General features: G+C 70.8%; 2 protein-coding genes across 2 annotated transcripts in view; one reads left to right on the top strand and one right to left on the bottom strand.

Moving 5' to 3' along the window:
• Positions 1-18,321, top strand: part of LOC136827245 (GATA zinc finger domain-containing protein 10-like) — a 108,686-nt gene that overhangs the window by 969 nt on the left and 89,396 nt on the right. The window lies entirely within an intron of this gene.
• The window catches only part of LOC136827007 (uncharacterized), a 341,112-nt gene that overhangs the window by 256,796 nt on the left and 65,995 nt on the right, over positions 1-18,321 (bottom strand).

Raw genomic sequence — 18,321 nt, 5'->3', positions numbered from 1 at the left:
AGTGGTTCCCGGAGCCATTAGCGCACTCAGACGGCGACTTAGTCTTGGCTCCATGAACTACTCCACGCCCCTAACGGACTAAATACGGCGCTGTAACAAGCGTTCGGGCGTGCTGACTCTCGTCGGCTAATCACCAGCGTCATTAGCGGACTCACACGGCGCACTCCCAAGTGCGTGTTTGACGCGAGTATCCCACTCCAATTAAGAGGGCAATAGTGAGCATGGACGTAGAGTTTCCTGTGCAAGTATGTGTAAATGTGTATGTGAGTGAGTGGTATGTGAGCGCGCTCAATTGTTTGTGTGTATGCAAGGGGGTGTATGTGAGGGGGTGGATAGGTAGGTAGGAAGGAGGGAGATGGTAGGGATAGGTAGGTAGGAGGGAGGAGGAGGTGGGTGTAAGAGTATGCAAGATTTTGTGAGTACTTGAAGTGTTCCTATTCATTTCTGAATTTTTTTCCTCACCCTTGTTTCAAACCCATATTTTTCTATTTGTCTGAGCCGAGATGAGCCGCCGACGACACCCTGAGACACGCAACGGGCGGGAAGGGCGGCGACCAGCAGTTGGGGGCTGCTGGCGCTCCACCCAACCCGCCACACCACCGATACGACCGAGCCAAGAGGAGCCGCTGCCGACATTTGCAGACACGCAAAGGGGCGGAAAGGGCGAGCGACCAGCAGTTGGGGGCTGCTGGCGCTCCACCCAACCCGCCACACCACCGATACGACCGAGTCAAGAGGAGCCGCCGCCGACATCTGGAGACGCGCAGCGGGCGGGAAGGGCGGCGACCAGCAGTTGGGGGCTGCTGGCCGCTCCACCCGACCCGCCACACCACCGATACGACCGAGCCAAGAGGAGCCGCGCCGACATCTGGAGGCGCGCAGCGGGCGGGAAGGGCGGCGACCAGCAGTTGGGGGCTGCTGGCCGCTCCACCCGACCCGCCACACCACCGATACGACCGAGCCAAGAGGAGCCGCGCCGACATCTGGAGACAGCGCCAACGGCGGGAAGGGCGGCGACCAGCAGTTGGGGGCTGCTGGCGCTCCACCCGACCCGCCACACCACCGATACGACCGAGCCAAGAGGAGCCGCCGCCGACATCTGGAGACGCGCAAAGGGCGGGAAGGGCGAGCGACCAGCAGTTGGGGGGCTGCTGGCCGCTCCACCCGACCCGCCACACCACCGATACGACCGAGCCAAGAGGAGCCGCCGCCGACATCTGGTGACGCGCAAAGGGCGAGAAGGGCGAGCGACCAGCAGTTGGGGGGCTGCTGGCCGCTCCACCCGAACCGCCACACCACCGATACGACCGAGCCAAGAGGAGCCGCCGCCGACATCTGGAGACACGCAACGGGCGGGAAGGGCGAGCGACCAGCAGTTGGGGGGCTGCTGGCCGCTCCACCCGACCTGCCACACCACCGATACGACCAAGCCAAGAGGAGCCGCCGCCGACATCTGGAGACGCGCAACGGGCGGAAGGGCGAGCGACCAGCAGTTGGGGGCTGCTGGCGCTCCACCCGACCTGCCACACCACCGATACGACCAAGCCAAGAGGAGCCGCCGCCGACATCTGGAGACACGCAGCGGGCGGGAAGGGCGGCGACCAGCAGTTGGGGGCTGCTGGCGCTCCACCCGACCTGCCACACCACCGATACGACCGAGCCAAGAGGAGCCGCCGCCGACATCTGGAGACGCGCAACGAGCGGGAAGGGCGGCGACCAGCAGTTGGGGGCTGCTGGCGCTCCACCCGACCTGCCACACCACCGATCACGACCGAGCCAAGAGGAGCCGCCGCCGACATCTGGAGACGCGCGAACGGCGGGAAGGGCGGCGACCAGCAGTTGGGGGCTGCTGGCCGCTCCACCCGACCTGCCACACCACCGATACGACCGAGCCAAGAGGAGCCGCCGCCGACATCTGGAGGCGCGCAACGGGCGGGAAGGGTGAGCGACCAGCAGTTGGGGGCTGCTGGCGCTCCACCCGACCCGCCACACCACCGATACGACCGAGCCAAGAGGAGCCGCCGCCGACATCTGGAGACGCGCAAAGGGCGGGAAGGGCGGCGACCAGCAGTTGGGGGCTGCTGGCCGCTCCACCCGACCCGCCACACCACCGATCGACCGAGCCAAGAGGAGCCGCGCCGACATCTGGTGACGCCACAAAGGGCGGAAGGGCGGCGACCAGCAGTTGGGGCTGCTGGCGCTCCACCGACCGCCACACCACCGATACGACCGAGCCAAGAGGAGCCGCCGCCCGACATCTGGAGACACGCAACGGGCGGGAAGGGCGGCGACCAGCAGTTGGGGGCTGCTGGCCGCTCCACCCGACCTGCCACACCACCGATCGACCAAGCCAAGAGAGCCGCGCCCGACATCTGGAGACGCCGCAGCGGGCGGGAAGGGCGGCGACCAGCAGTTGGGGGGCTGCTGGCCGCTCCACCCGACCTACCACACCACCGATACGACCAAGCCAAGAGGAGCCGCCGCCGACATCTGGAGACACGCAACGGGCGGGAAGGGCGAGCGACCAGCAGTTGGGGGGCTGCTGGCCGCTCCACCCGACCTGCCACACCACCGATACGACCAAGCCAAGAGGAGCCGCCGCCGACATCTGGAGACGCGCAACGGGCGGGAAGGGCGAGCGACCAGCAGTTGGGGGGCTGCTGGCCGCTCCACCCGACCTGCCACACCACCGATACGACCGAAGCCAAGAGGAGCCGCCGCCGACATCTGGACACGCGCGCAACGGGCGGGAAGGCGGCGACCAGCAGTTGGGGGCTGCTGGCCGCTCCACCCGACCTGCCACACCACCCGATACGACCGAGCCAAGAGGAGCCGCCGCCGACATCTGGAGACGCGCAAAACGGGCGGGAAGGGCGGCGACCAGCAGTTGGGGGCTGCTGGCCGCTCCACCCGACCTGCCCACACCACCGCGACATCTGGACCGAAGCCAAGAGGAGCCGCGCCGACATCTGGAGACCGCGACCGCCAGAGGAGCCGCCGGGAAGCGCAACGGGCGGCGACCAGCAGTTGGGGGCTGCTGGCGCTCCACCCGACCCGCCACACCACCGATCTGACCGAGCCAAGAGGAGCCGCCGCCGACATCTGGAGACGCGCGCGGCGGGAAGGGCGGCGACCAGCAGTTGGGGGCTGCTGGCGCTCCACCCGACCCGCCACACCACCGATACGACCGAGCCAAGAGGAGCCGCCGCCGACATCTGGAGACAGCGCAAAGGGCGGGAAGGGCGGCGACCAGCAGTTGGGGGCTGCTGGCGCTCCACCGACCCGCCACACCACCGATACGACCGAGCCAAGAGGAGCGACCTGAGCCAAGAGGAGCCCAGCCGCCGCTCCACCCGATCTGGAGACACCACAACGACCAAGCCAAGAGGAGCGGGGACATCTGAGGGCGAAGGGCAGCGACCAGCAGTTGGGGGCTGCTGGCGCTCCACCCGACCTGCCACACCACCGATCGACCAGCCAAGAGGAGCCGCCGCCGACATCTGGAGGCACGCGCGGCGGGAAGGGCGGCGACCAGCAGTTGGGGGCTGCTGGCCGCTCCACCCGACCTGCCACACCACCGATACGACCAAGCCAAGAGGAGCCGCCGCCGACATCTGGAGACAGCGCAACGGGCGGGAAGGGCGGCGACCAGCAGTTGAGGGCTGCTGGCGCTCCACCCGACCTGCCACACCACCGATCGACCAAGCCAAGAGGAGCCGCCGCCGACATCTGGAGGCGCGCAACGGGTGGGAAGGGCGGCGACCAGCAGTTGGGGGCTGCTGGCCGCTCCACCCGACCTGCCACACCACCGATCGACCGAGCCAGAGGAGCCGCCGCCGACATCTGGAGACGCGCAAGCGGCGGGAAGGCGGCGACCAGCAGTTGGGGGCTGCTGGCGCTCCACCCGACCTGCCACACCACCGATACGACCGAAGCCAAGAGGAGCCGCCGCCGACATCTGGAGACGCGCAACGGCGGGAAGGGTGGCGACCAGCAGTTGGGGGCTGCTGGCGCTCCACCCGACCCGCCACACCACCGATCACGACCGAGCCAAGAGGAGCCGCCGCCGACATCTGGAGACAGCGCAAAGAGGGCGGGAAGAGGCGGCGACCAGCAGTTGGGGGCTGCTGGCCGCTCCACCCGACCGCCACACCACCCGATACGACCGAGCCAAGAGGAGGACGCCGCCCGACATCTGGTGACGCGCAGGCGAAGGGCGGCGACCAGCAGTTGGGGGCTGCTGGCGCTCCACCCGACCCGCCACACCACCGATCGACCGAGCCAAGAGGAGCCGCCGCCGACATCTGGAGACACGCAACGGGCGGGAAGGGCGGCGACCAGCAGTTGGGGGCTGCTGGCGCTCCACCCGACCTGCCACACCACCGATCGACCAAGCCAAGAGGAGCCGCCGCCGACATCTGGAGACGCGCAACGGCGGGAAGGGCGGCGACCAGCAGTTGGGGGCTGCTGGCGCTCCACCCGACCTACCACACCACCGATCTGACCAAGCCAAGAGGAGCCGCCGCCGACATCTGGAGACACGCAGCGGGCGGGAAGGGCGAGCGACCAGCAGTTGGGGGCTGCTGGCGCTCCACCCGACCTGCCACACCACCGATCGACCAAGCCAAGAGGAGCCGCCCGCCGACATCTGGAGACGCGCAACGGGCGGGAAGGGCGAGCGACCAGCAGTTGGGGGCTGCTGGCCGCTCCACCCGACCTGCCACACCACCGATACGACCGAAAGCCAAGAGGAGCCGCCGCCGACATCTGGAGACCGCGCAACGGGCGGGAAGGGCGGCGACCAGCAGTTGGGGGCTGCTGGCGCTCCACCCGACCCGCCACACCACCGACACGACCGAGCCAAGAGGAGCCGCCGCCCGACATCTGGAGACGCGCAAAGGGCGGGAAGGGCGGCGACCAGCAGTTGGGGGGCTGCTGGCGCTCCACCGACCTGCCACACCACCGATCGACCGAGCCAAGAGGAGCCGCGGCCGACATCTGGAGACGCGCGCCCACCGGCGGGAAGCCGCGCCGCGACCAGCAGTTGGGGGCTGCTGGCCGCTCCACCCGACCCGCCACACCACCGATACGACCGAGCCAAGAGGAGCCGCGCCACCGACATCTGGAGACGCGCAATGGGCGGGAAGGGCGGCGACCAGCAGTTGGGGGCTGCTGGCGCTCCACCCGACCCGCCACACCACCGATACGACCGAGCCAAGAGGAGCCGCCGCCGACATCTGGAGACGCGCAAAAACGGCGGGAAGGGCGGCGACCAGCAGTTGGGGCTGCTGGCGCTCCACCCGACCCGCCACACCACCGATACGACCGAGCCAAGAGGAGCCGCCGCCAACATCTGGAGGCGCGCAACGGGCGGGGAAGGGCGGCGACCAGCAGTTGGGGGCTGCTGGCCGCTCCACCCGACCCGCCACACCACCGATCACGACCGAGCCAAGAGGAGCCGCCGCCGACATCTGGAGACGCGCAGCAGGGCGGGAAGGGCGGCGACCAGCAGTTGGGGGCTGCTGGCCGCTCCACCCGACCCGCCACACCACCGATACGACCGAGCCAAGAGGAGCCGCCCGACATCTGGAGACGCGCAAACGGGCGGGAAGGGCGGCGACCAGCAGTTGGGGGCTGCTGGCCGCTCCACCCGACCCGCCACACCACCGATACGACCGAGCCAAGAGGAGCCGCCGCCGACATCTGGAGACGCAAACGGGCGGGAAGAAGGCGGCGACCAGCAGTTGGGGGCTGCTGGCGCTCCACCCGACCCGCCACACCACCGATCGACCAAGCCAAGAGGAGCCGCCGCCGACATCTGGAGACACGCCAAACGGGCGGGAAGGGCGAGCGACCAGCAGTTGGGGGCTGCTGGCGCTCCACCCGACCTGCCACACCACCGATACGACCAAGCCAAGAGGAGCCGCCGCCGACATCTGGAGACACGCAAGCGGCGGGAAGGGCGGCGACCAGCAGTTGGGGCTGCTGGCGCTCCACCCGACCTGCCACACCACCGATCGACCGAGCCAAGAGGAGCGCGCCGACATCTGGAGACGCGCAACGCAATGGGCGGGAAGGGCGGCGACCAGCAGTTGGGGGCTGCTGGCCGCTCCACCCGACCACCACACCACCCGATACGACCGAGCCAAGAGGAGCCGCCGCCGACATCTGGAGACGCGCAAACGGGGCGGGAAGGGCGGCGACCAGCAGTTGGGGGCTGCTGGCCGCTCCACCCGACCCGCCACACCACCGATACGACCGAGCCAAGAGGAGCCGCCGCCGACATCTGGAGACGCAGCAACGGCGGGAAGGGCGGCGACCAGCAGTTGGGGGCTGCTGGCGCTCCACCCGACCCGCCACACCACCACGATACGACCGAGCCAAGAGGAGCCGCCGCCGACATCTGGAGACGCGCAACGGGCGGGAAGGGCGGCGACCAGCAGTTGGGGGCTGCTGGCGCTCCACCCGACCCGCCACACCACCGATACGACCGAGCCAAGAGGAGCCGCCGCCGACATCTGGAGACGCAAGGGCGGGAAGGGCGGCGACCAGCAGTTGGGGGCTGCTGGCGCTCCACCCGACCCGCCACACCACCGATACGACCGGCCAAGAGGAGCCGCCGCCGACATCTGGAGACGCGCGCAACGGGCGGGAAGGGCGAAATGACCAGCAGTTGGGGGCTGCTGGCGCTCCACCCGACCCGCCACACCACCGATACGACCAAGCCAAGAGGAGCCGCCGCCGACATCTGGAGACGCCAAAACGGGCGGGAAGGGCGGCGACCAGCAGTTGGGGCTGCTGGCGCTCCACCCGACCCGCCACACCACCGATACGACCGAGCCAAGAGGAGCCGCCGCCGACATCTGGAGACGCGCAACGGGCGGAAGGGCGGCGACCAGCAGTTGGGGGCTGCTGGCGCTCCACCCGACCCGCCACACCACCGATACGACCGAGCCAAGAGGAGCCGCCGCCGACATCTGGAGACGCGCGGGGGGAAGGGGCGAGCGACCAGCAGTTGGGGGCTGCTGGCGCTCCACCCGACCCGCCACACCACCGACATCTGACCGAGCCAAGAGGAGCCGCCGCCCGACATCTGGAGACGCGCGGCGGCGGGAAGGGCGGCGACCAGCAGTTGGGGGCTGCTGGCGCTCCACCCGACCCGCCACACCACCGATACGACCGAGCCAAGAGGAGCCGCCGCCGACATCTGGAGACGCGCGCAGGGGCGGGAAGGGGGCGAGCGACCAGCAGTTGGGGGCTGCTGGCGCTCCACCCAACCCGCCACACCACCGAGACGACCGAGCCAAGAGGAGCCGCCGCCGACATCTGGAGACGCGCAAACGGGCGGGAAGGGCGAGCGACCAGCAGTTGGGGGCTGCTGGCCGCTCCACCCGACCTGCCACACCACCGATACGACCGAGCCAAGAGGAGCCGCCGCCGACACCTGGAGACGCGCAACGGGCGGGAAGGGCGAGCGACCAGCAGTTGGGGGCTGCTGGCGCTCCACCCGACCCGCCACACCACCGATACGACCGAGCCAAGAGGAGCGCCACCGACATCTGGAGACGCGCAACGGGCGGGAAGGGCGGCGACCAGCAGTTGGGGGCTGCTGGCCGCTCCACCCAACCCGCCACACCACCGATACGACCGAGCCAAGAGGAGCCGCCGCCGACATCTGGAGACGCGCAACGGGCGGGAAGGGCGGCGACCAGCAGTTGGGGGCTGCTGGCGCTCCACCCGACCCGCCACACCACCGATACGACCGAGCCAAGAGGAGCCGCCGCCGACATCTGGAGACGCGCAACGGGCGGGAAGGGCGGCGACCAGCAGTTGGGGGCTGCTGGCGCTCCACCCGACCCGCCACACCACCGATACGACCGAGCCAAGAGGAGCCGCCGCCCGACATCTGGAGACGCGCGGGCGGGAAGGGGCGAGCGACCAGCAGTTGGGGGCTGCTGGCGCTCCACCCGACCTGCCACACCACCGATACGACCGAGCCAAGAGGAGCCGCCGCCGACATCTGGAGACGCGCAACGGGCGGGAAGGGCGGCGACCAGCAGTTGGGGGCTGCTGGCGCTCCACCCGACCCGCCACACCACCACCGATCTGACCGAAGCCAAGAGGAGCCGCCGCCGACATCTGGAGGCGCGCAACTGGGCGGGAAGGGCGGCGACCAGCAGTTGGGGGCTGCTGGCGCTCCACCCGACCCGCCACACCACCGATACGACCGAGCCAAGAGGAGCCGCCGCCGACATCTGGAGACGCGCCAACGGGCGGGAAGGGCGGCGACCAGCAGTTGGGGGCTGCTGGCCGCTCCACCACCCGCCACACCACCGATACGACCGAGCCAAGAGGAGCCGCCGCCGACATCTGGAGACGCGCAACGGGCGGAAGGGCGAGCGACCAGCAGTTGGGGGGCTGCTGGCGCTCCACCCGACCCGCCACACCACCGATACGACCGAGCCAAGAGGAGCCGCCGCCCGACATCTGGAGAGACGCAGCGCGGGCGGGAAGGGCGAGCGACCAGCAGTTGGGGGCTGCTGGCCGCTCCACCCGACCCGCCACACCACCGATCGACCGAGCCAAGAGGAGCCGCCGCCGACATCTGGAGACACGCAACGGGCGGGAAGGGCGGCGACCAGCAGTTGGGGGCTGCTGGCGCTCCACCCGACCCGCCACACCACCGATCACGACCGAAGCCAAGAGGAGCCGCCGCCGACATCTGGAGACGCCGCAACGGGCGGGAAGGGCGGCGACCAGCAGTTGGGGGCTGCTGGCCGCTCCACCCGACCCGCCACACCACCGATACGACCGAGCCAAGAGGAGCCGCCGCCGACATCTGGAGACGCGCAACGGGCGGGAAGGGCGAGCGACCAGCAGTTGGGGCTGCTGGCGCTCCACCCGACCCGCCACACCACCGATACGACCGAGCCAAGAGGAGCCGCCGCCGACATCTGGAGACGCCGCAACGGGCGGGAAGGGCGAGCGACCAGCAGTTGGGGGCTGCTGGCGCTCCACCCGACCCGCCACACCACCGATCGGACCGAGCCAAGAGGAGCCGCGCCGACATCTGGAGACGCGCAACGGGCGGGAAGGGCGGCGACCAGCAGTTGGGGGCTGCTGGCCGCTCCACCCGACCGCCACACCACCGATACGACCGAGCCAAGAGGAGCCGCCGCCGACATCTGGAGACGCAACGGCGGGAAGGGCGAGCGACCAGCAGTTGGGGGCTGCTGGCCGCTCCACCCGACCCGCCACACCACCGATACGACCGAGCCAAGAGGAGCCGCCGACATCTGGAGACGCGCAAACGGGCGGGAAGGGCGGCGACCAGCAGTTGGGGGCTGCTGGCCGCTCCACCCGACCTGCCACACCACCGATACGACCGAGCCAAGAGGAGCCGCCGCCGACATCTGGAGACGCCGCAACGGGGCGGGAAGGGCGAGCGACCAGCAGTTGGGGGCTGCTGGCCGCTCCACCCGACCCGCCACACCACCGATACGACCGAGCCAAGAGGAGCCGCTGCCGACATCTGGAGACGCGCAACGGGCGGGAAGGGCGGCGACCAGCAGTTGGGGGCTGCTGGCCGCTCCACCCGACCCGCCACACCACCGATACGACCGAGCCAGAGGAGCCGCCGCCGACATCTGGAGACGCGCAAAAGGCGGGAAGGGCGGCGACCAGCAGTTGGGGGCTGCTGGCGCTCCACCCGACCCGCCACACCACCGATACGACCGAGCCAAGAGGAGCCGCCGCCGACATCTGGAGACGCGCAACGGGCGGGAAGGGCGGCGACCAGCAGTTGGGGGCTGCTGGCGCTCCACCCGACCCGCCACACCACCGATACGACCGAGCCAAGAGGAGCCGCCGCCACGACATCTGGAGACGCCGCAACGGGCGGGAAGGGCGGCGACCAGCAGTTGGGGGCTGCTGGCCGCTCCACCCGACCAGCCACACCACCGATCACGACCGAGCCAAGAGGAGCCGCCGCCGACATCTGGAGACGCCGCAACGGGCGGGAAGGGCGGCGACCAGCAGTTGGGGGCTGCTGGCCGCTCCACCCGACCCGCCACACCACCGATACGACCGAGCCAAGAGGAGCCGCCGCCGACATCTGGAGACGCGCAAACGGGCGGGAAGGGCGAGGCGACCAGCAGTTGGGGGCTGCTGGCGCTCCACCCGACCCGCCACACCACCGATACGACCGAGCCAAGAGGAGCCGCCGCCGACATCTGGAGACGCGCGCGCGGGCGGGAAGGGCGAGCGACCAGCAGTTGGGGGCTGCTGGCTGGCCCGCTCCACCACCGACCCGCCACACCACCGCCGACATCTGACCGAGGCCAAGAGGAGCCGCCCGCCACACCACCGACATCTGGAGGACGCCGCAATCGGCGGGAAGGGCGGCGACCAGCAGTTGGGGGCTGCTGGCGCTCCACCCGACCCACACCACCGATACGACCGCCACACCACCCGACATCTGAGACCGAAGGCGGGAAGGGCGAGCGACCAAGTTGGGGCTGCTGCCGCCCACCCACCCGCCACACCACTGGAGAGCCAAGAGGAGCCGCGCCGACATCTGGATGCGGGAAGGGCGGCGACCAGCAGTTGGGGCTGCTGGCGCTCCACCCGACCCGCCACACCACCGATACGACCGAGCCAAGAGGAGCCGCCGCCGACATCTGGAGACGCGCAACGGGCGGGAAGGGCGGCGACCAGCAGTTGGGGCTGCTGGCCGCTCCACCCGACCCGCCACACCACCGATACGACCGAGCCAAGAGGAGCCGCCGCCGACATCTGGAGACGCGCAACGGGCGGGAAGGGCGGCGACCAGCAGTTGGGGGCTGCTGGCGCTCCACCCGACCCGCCACACCACCGATACGACCGAGCCAAGAGGAGCCGCCGCCGACATCTGGAGACGCGCAACGGGGGGGAAGGGTGAGCGACCAGCAGTTGGGGGCTGCTGGCGCTCCACCCGACCCGCCACACCACCGATACGACCGAGCCAAGAGGAGCCGCCGCCGACATCTGGAGACGCCGCAACGGGCGGGAAGGGCGAGCGACCAGCAGTTGGGGGCTGCTGGCCGCTCCACCCGACCCGCCACACCACCGATACGACCGAGCCAAGAGGAGCCGCCGCCGACATCTGGAGACGCCAGCAACGGGCGGGAAGGGCGGCGACCAGCAGTTGGGGGCTGCTGGCGCTCCACCCGACCCGCCACACCACCGATACGACCGAGCCAAGAGGAGCCGCCGCCGACATCTGGAGGCGCGCAACGGGCGGGAAGGGCGGCGACCAGCAGTTGGGGGCTGCTGGCCGCTCCACCCAACCCGCCACACCACCGATCACGACCGAGCCAAGAGGAGCCGCCGCCGACATCTGGAGACGCGCAACGGGCGGGAAGGGCGGCGACCAGCAGTTGGGGGCTGCTGGCCGCTCCACCCGACCCGCCACACCACCGATACGACCGAGCCAAGAGGAGCCGCCGCCGACATCTGGAGACGCGCAACGGGCGGGAAGGGCGGCGACCAGCAGTTGGGGGCTGCTGGCCGCTCCACCCGACCCGCCACACCACCGATACGACCGAGCCAAGAGGAGCCGCCGCCGACATCTGGAGACGCGCAACGGGCGGGAAGGGCGAAGCGACCAGCAGTTGGGGGCTGCTGGCCGCTCCACCCGACCCGCCACACCACCCGATCGACCGAGCCAAGAGGAGCCGCCGCCCGACATCTGGAGACGCCGCAACGGCGGGAAGGGCGGCGACCAGCAGTTGGGGGCTGCTGGCCGCTCCACCCGACCCGCCACACCACCGATACGACCGAGCCAAGAGGAGCCGCCGCCGACATCTGGAGACGCGCAACGGGCGGGAAGGGCGGCGACCAGCAGTTGGGGGCTGCTGGCCCGCTCCACCCGACCCGCCACACCACCGATACGACCGAGCCAAGAGGAGCCGCCGCCGACATCTGGAGACGCGCAAAGGGCGGGAAGGGCGGCGACCAGCAGTTGGGGGCTGCTGGCCGCTCCACCCGACCGCCACACCACCGATACGACCGAGCCAAGAGGAGCCGCCGCCGACATCTGGAGATGCAGCGCGGCGGGAAGGCGGCGACCAGCAGTTGGGGGCTGCTGGCGCTCCACCCGACCCGCCACACCACCGATACGACCGAGCCAAGAGGAGCCGCCACCGACATCTGGAGACGCGCAACGGCGGGAAGAGGCGGCGACCAGCAGTTGGGGGCTGCTGGCCGCTCCACCCGACCCGCCACACCACCGATACGACCGAGCCAAGAGGAGCCGCCGCCGACATCTGGAGACGCGCAAGAACGGGCGGGAAGGGCGCGAGCGACCAGCAGTTGGGGGCTGCTGGCCGCTCCACCCGACCCGCCACACCACCGATACGACCGAGCCAAGAGGAGCCGCCGCCGACATCTGGAGACGCGCAACGGGCGGGAAGGGCGAGCGACCAGCAGTTGGGAAGCTGCTGGCCGCTCCACCCGACCCGCCACACCACCGATACGACCGAGCCAAGAGGAGCCGCCGCCGACATCTGGAGACGCGCAACGGGCGGGAAGGGCGAGCGACCAGCAGTTGGGGGTTGCTGGCCGCTCAACCCAACCCGCCACACAACCGATACGACCGAGCCAAGAGGAGCCGCCGCCGACATCTGGAGGCGCCAGCAGTTGGGCGGGAAGGGCGAGCGACCAGCAGTTGGGGGCTGCTGGCGCTCCACCCACCAGACCCGCCAAGCCACACCACCGAGCCGCCGCTCGACATCTGGACGCGCACCAAGCGGGACCGAGCAGTTGGGCCCGACCCGCCCACACATCTGGAAGGGAGCGCAATCTGGAGACGGGCGGGAAAGGGCGGCGACCAGCAGTTGGGGGCTGCTGGCCGCTCCACCCGACCTGCCACACCACCGATACGACCGAGCCAAGAGGAGCCGCCGCCGACATCTGGAGACGCGCAACGGGCGGGAAGGGCGAGCGACCAGCAGTTGGGGGCTGCTGGCGCTCCACCCGACCCGCCACACCACCGACCACCAAGCCAAGAGGAGCGCCACGACATCTGAGCGGCACCAGCAGTTGAGGCTGCTGGCCGCTCACCCGACCTGACACCACCCGTCGACCGAGCCAAGAGGAGCCGCCGCGGGAAGACGGCGCGGGAAGCGACGACCAGCAGTTGGGGGCTGCTGGCCGCTCCACCCGACCTGCCACACCACCGATCTGACCGAGCCAAGAGGAGCCGCCGCCGACATCTGGAGACGCGCAACGGGCGGGAAGGGCGAGCGACCAGCAGTTGGGGGCTGCTGGCGCTCCACCCGACCCGCCACACCACCGATACGACCGAGCCAAGAGGAGCCGCCGCCGACATCTGGAGACGCGCAGCGGGCGGGAAGGGCGGCGACCAGCAGTTGGGGGCTGCTGGCCGCTCCACCCGACCCGCCACACCACCGATACGACCGAGCCAAGAGGAGCCGCCGCCGACATCTGGAGACGCGCAACGGGCGGGAAGGGCGGCGACCAGCAGTTGGGGGCTGCTGGCCGCTCCACCCGACCCGCCACACCACCGATACGACCGAGCCAAGAGGAGCCGCCGCCCGACATCTGGAGACGCGCAAGGGCGGGAAGGGCGGCGACCAGCAGTTGGGGGCTGCTGGCGCTCCACCCGACCCGCCACACCACTGATACGGCCGAGCCAAGAGGCCGCCGCCGACATCTGGAGACATGCGCAGCACGGGCGGGAAGGGCGGCGACCAGCAGTTGGGGCTGCTGGCGCTCCACCCGACCCGCCACACCACCGATACGACCGAGCCAAGAGGAGCCGCCGCCGACATCTGGAGACGCGCAACGGGCGGGAAGGGCGAGCGACCAGCAGTTGGGGGCTGCTGGCGCTCCACCCGACCCGCCACACCACCGATACGACCGAGCCAAGAGGAGCCGCCGACATCTGGAGACGCAACGGGCGGGAAGGGGCGGCGACCAGCAGTTGGGGGCTGCTGGCGCTCCACCCGACCCGCCACACCACCGATACGACCGAGCCAAGAGGAGCCGCCGCCGACATCTGGAGACGCGCAACGGGCGGGAAGGGCGAGCGACCAGCAGTTGAGGGGCTGCTGGCGCTCCACCCGACCAGCCACACCACCGAGCACGACCGAGCCAAGAGGAGCCGCCGCCGACATCTGGAGACGCGCTCAACGGGCGGGAAGGCGGCGACCAGCAGTTGGGGGCTGCTGGCCGCTCCACCCGACCTGCCACACCACCGATCACGACCAAGCCAAGAGGAGCCGCCGCCCGACATCTGGAGGCGCGCAAGCGGGCGGGAAGGGCGGCGACCAGCAGTTGGGGGCTGCTGGCGCTCCACCCGACCTGCCACACCACCGATACGACCGAGCCAAGAGGAGCCGCGCCGACATCTGGAGACGCGCAACGGGCGGAAGGGCGGCGACCAGCAGTTGGGGGCTGCTGGCGCTCCACCCGACCCGCCACACCACCGATACGACCGAGCCAAGAGGAGCCGCCGCCGACATCTGGAGACGCGCATAGCGGGGAAGGGCGGCGACCAGCAGTTGGGGGCTGCTGGCGCTCCACCCGACCCGCCACACCACCGATACGACCGAGCCAAGAGGAGCCGCCGCCGACATCTGGAGACGCGCAACGGGGCGGGAAGGGCGGCGACCAGCAGTTGGGGGCTGCTGGCGCTCCACCCGACCCGCCACACCACCCCGTCGACCGAGCCAAGAGGAGCCGCCGCCGACATCTGGAGACGCGCAACGGCGGGAAGGGCGAGCGACCAGCAGTTGGGGGCTGCTGGCCGCTCCACCCGACCCGCCACACCACCGATCGACCAAGCCAAGAGGAGCCGCTGCCGACATCTGGAGACGCGCAGCAGGCGGGAAGGGCGGCGACCAGCAGTTGGGGGCTGCTGGCGCTCCACCCGACCTGCCACACCACCGATCGACCGAGCCAAGAGGAGCCGCCGCCGACATCTGGAGACGCGCAAAGGGCGGGAAGGGCGGCGACCAGCAGTTGGGGGCTGCTGGCGCTCCACCCGACCCGCCACACCACCGATCGACCAGCCAAGAGGAGCCGCCGCCGACATCTGGAGACGCGCGCGGGCGGGAAGGGCGGCGACCAGCAGTTGGGGGCTGCTGGCGCTCCACCCGACCCGCCACACCACCGATACGACCGAGCCAAGAGGAGCCGCCGCCGACATCTGGAGACGCGCAACGGCGGGAAGGGCGGCGACCAGCAGTTGGGGGCTGCTGGCGCTCCACCCGACCCGCCACACCACCGATACGACCGAGCCAAGAGGAGCCGCCGCCGACATCTGGAGGCGGCGCCAAAGGGCGGGAAGGGCGGCGACCAGCAGTTGGGGGCTGCTGGCGCTCCACCCGACCCGCCACACCACCGATACGACCGAGCCAAGAGGAGCCGCCGCCGACATCTGGAGACGCGCAAAGGCGGGCGGGAAGGGCGGCGACCAGCAGTTGGGGGCTGCTGGCCGCTCCACCCGACCCGCCACACCACCGATCGACCGAGCCAAGAGGAGCCGCCGCCGACATCTGGAGACGCGCAAGCGGGCGGGAAGGGCGGCGACCAGCAGTTGGGGCTGCTGGCGCTCCACCCGACCCGCCACACCACCGATCGACCGAGCCAAGAGGAGCCGCGCCGACATCTGGAGACGCGCAACGGGCGGGAAGGGCGGCGACCAGCAGTTGGGGGCTGCTGGCGCTCCACCCGACCCGCCACACCACCCGATACGACCGAGCCAAGAGGAGCCGCCGCCGACATCTGGAGACGCGCAGCGGGCGGGAAGGGCGGCGACCAGCAGTTGGGGGCTGCTGGCGCTCCACCCGACCCGCCACACCACCGATACGACCGAGCCAAGAGGAGCCGCCCGACATCTGGAGACGCGCAACAGGCGGGAAGGGCGGCGACCAGCAGTTGGGGGCTGCTGGCGCTCCACCCCGACCCACCACACCACCGATACGACCGAGCCAAGAGGAGCCGCTGCCCGACATCTGGAGGCGCGCAATGGGCGGGAAGGGCGGCGACCAGCAGTTGGGGGCTGCTGGCGCTCCACCCGACCCGCCACACCACCGATACGACCGAGCCAAGAGGAGCCGCCGCCCGACATCTGGAGACGCGCCACCACCGAGCATACGAGGGGAAGGGCGAGCGACCAGCAGTTGGGGGCTGCTGGCCGCTCCACCCGACCCGCCACCCACCACCGATACGACCGAGCCAAGAGGAGCCGCCGCCGACATCTGGAGACGCGCAACGGGCGGGAAGGGCGGCGACCAGCAGTTGGGGGCTGCTGGCCGCTCCACCCGACCCGCCACACCACCGATACGACCGAGCCAAGAGGAGCCGCCGCCGACATCTGGAGACGCGCAAAGGGCGGAAGGGCGGCGACCAGCAGTTGGGGGCTGCTGGCCGCTCCACCCGACCCGCCACACCACCGATCGACCGAGCCAAGAGGAGCCGCCGCCCGACATCTGGAGACGTGCAACGGCGGGAAGGGCGGCGACCAGCAGTTGGGGGCTGCTGGCGCTCCACCCGACCCGCCACACCACCGATACGACCGAGCCAAGAGGAGCCGCCGCCGACATCTGGAGACGCGCGCCAACGGGCGGGAAGGGCGGCGACCAGCAGTTGGGGGCTGCTGGCCGCTCCACCCACCACGCCACACCACCGATGACCGGGCCAAGAGGAGCCGCCGCCCGACATCTGGAGATCGCGCAACGGGCGGGAAGGGCGGCGACCAGCAGTTGGGCTGCTGGCCGCTCCACCCAACCCGCCACACCACCGATACGACCGAGCCAAGAGGAGCCGCCGCCGACATCTGGAGACGGTCCAACGGGCGGGAAGGGCGGCGACCAGCAGTTGGGGGCTGCTGGCCGCTCCACCCGACCCGCCACACCACCGAGACGCGCACGACCGAGCCAAGAGGAGCCACACCACCGACATCTGGAGAGGAGCGCGCAATCTGGGATGCAACGGGCGGGAAGGGCGGCGACCAGCAGTTGGGGGCTGCTGGCGCTCCACCCGACCCGCCACACCACCGATCGACCGAGCCAAGAGGAGCCGCCGCCGACATCTGGAGACGCGCAAGGGCGGGAAGGGCGAGCGACCAGCAGTTGGGGGCTGCTGGCCGCTCCACCACCCGCCACACCACCGATCGACCGAGCCAAGAGGAGCCGCCGCCACATCTGGAGACGCGCAATGGGCGGGAAGGGCGAGCGACCAGCAGTTGGGGGCTGCTGGCCGCTCCACCCGACCCGCCACACCACCGATCGACCGAGCCAGAGGGCCGCGCCGACATCTGGAGACGCGCAACGGGCGGGAAGGGCGGCGACCAGCAGTTGGGGGCTGCTGGCGCTCCACCACCCGCCACACACCACCGATGACCGAGCCAAGAGGAGCCGCCGCCGACATCTGGAGACGCAGCGGAACGGGCGGGAAGGCGGCGACCAGCAGTTGGGGGCTGCTGGCCGCTCCACCCGACCCGCCACACCACCGATACGACCGAGCCAAGAGGAGCCGCCGCCGACATCTGGAGACGCGCAACGGGCGGGAAGGGCGGCGACCAGCAGTTGGGGGCTGCTGGCGCCCCCACCCGACCCGACCCACCGCCGACCTGACCACGATCGGCGACCAGCAGTTGGGGGCCAGAGGAGCTCCCACCCGCCGCCGACATCTGGAGACGCGCACATCTGGGGCGGGAAGAAGGGCGGCGACCAGCAGTTGGGGGCTGCTGGCCGCTCCACCCGACCGCCACACCACCGATACGACCGAGCCAAGAGGAGCCGCCGCCGACATCTGGAGACGCGCCAAAATGGCGGGAAGGGCGGCGACCAGCAGTTGGGGGCTGCTGGCCGCTCCACCCGACCCGCCACACCACCGATACGACCGAGCCAAGAGGAGCCCCGCCGACATCTGGAGACGAGCCAAGGCGGGAAGGGCGGCGACCGAGTTGAGGAGCCGCCGCCGACATCTGGGGCTGCTCTGGCCACACCACCGATGACCAAGAGGAGCCGCCGCCGACATCTGGAGACGCGCAATGCGGAAGGGCGGCGACCAGCAGTTGGGGGCTGCTGGCCGCTCCACCCGACCCGCCACACCACCCGATACGACCGAGCCAAGAGGAGCCGCCGCCGACATCTGGAGACGCGCGCCGGGCGGGAAGGGCGAGCGACCAGCAGTTGGGGGCTGCTGGCGCTCCACCCCGACCCGCCACCCACCCACGACGACCGAGCCAAGAGGAGCCGCCGCCGACATCTGGAGACGCGCGAAGGCGGGAAGGGAAGGGCGACCAGCAGT

Source organism: Macrobrachium rosenbergii, chromosome 41, assembly GCF_040412425.1.
Source record: "Macrobrachium rosenbergii isolate ZJJX-2024 chromosome 41, ASM4041242v1, whole genome shotgun sequence".
NCBI lineage: Eukaryota > Metazoa > Arthropoda > Malacostraca > Decapoda > Palaemonidae > Macrobrachium > Macrobrachium rosenbergii.
Note: the sequence above shows the minus strand (reverse complement) of the source record. Positions and strands in the feature narration are given on the sequence as shown.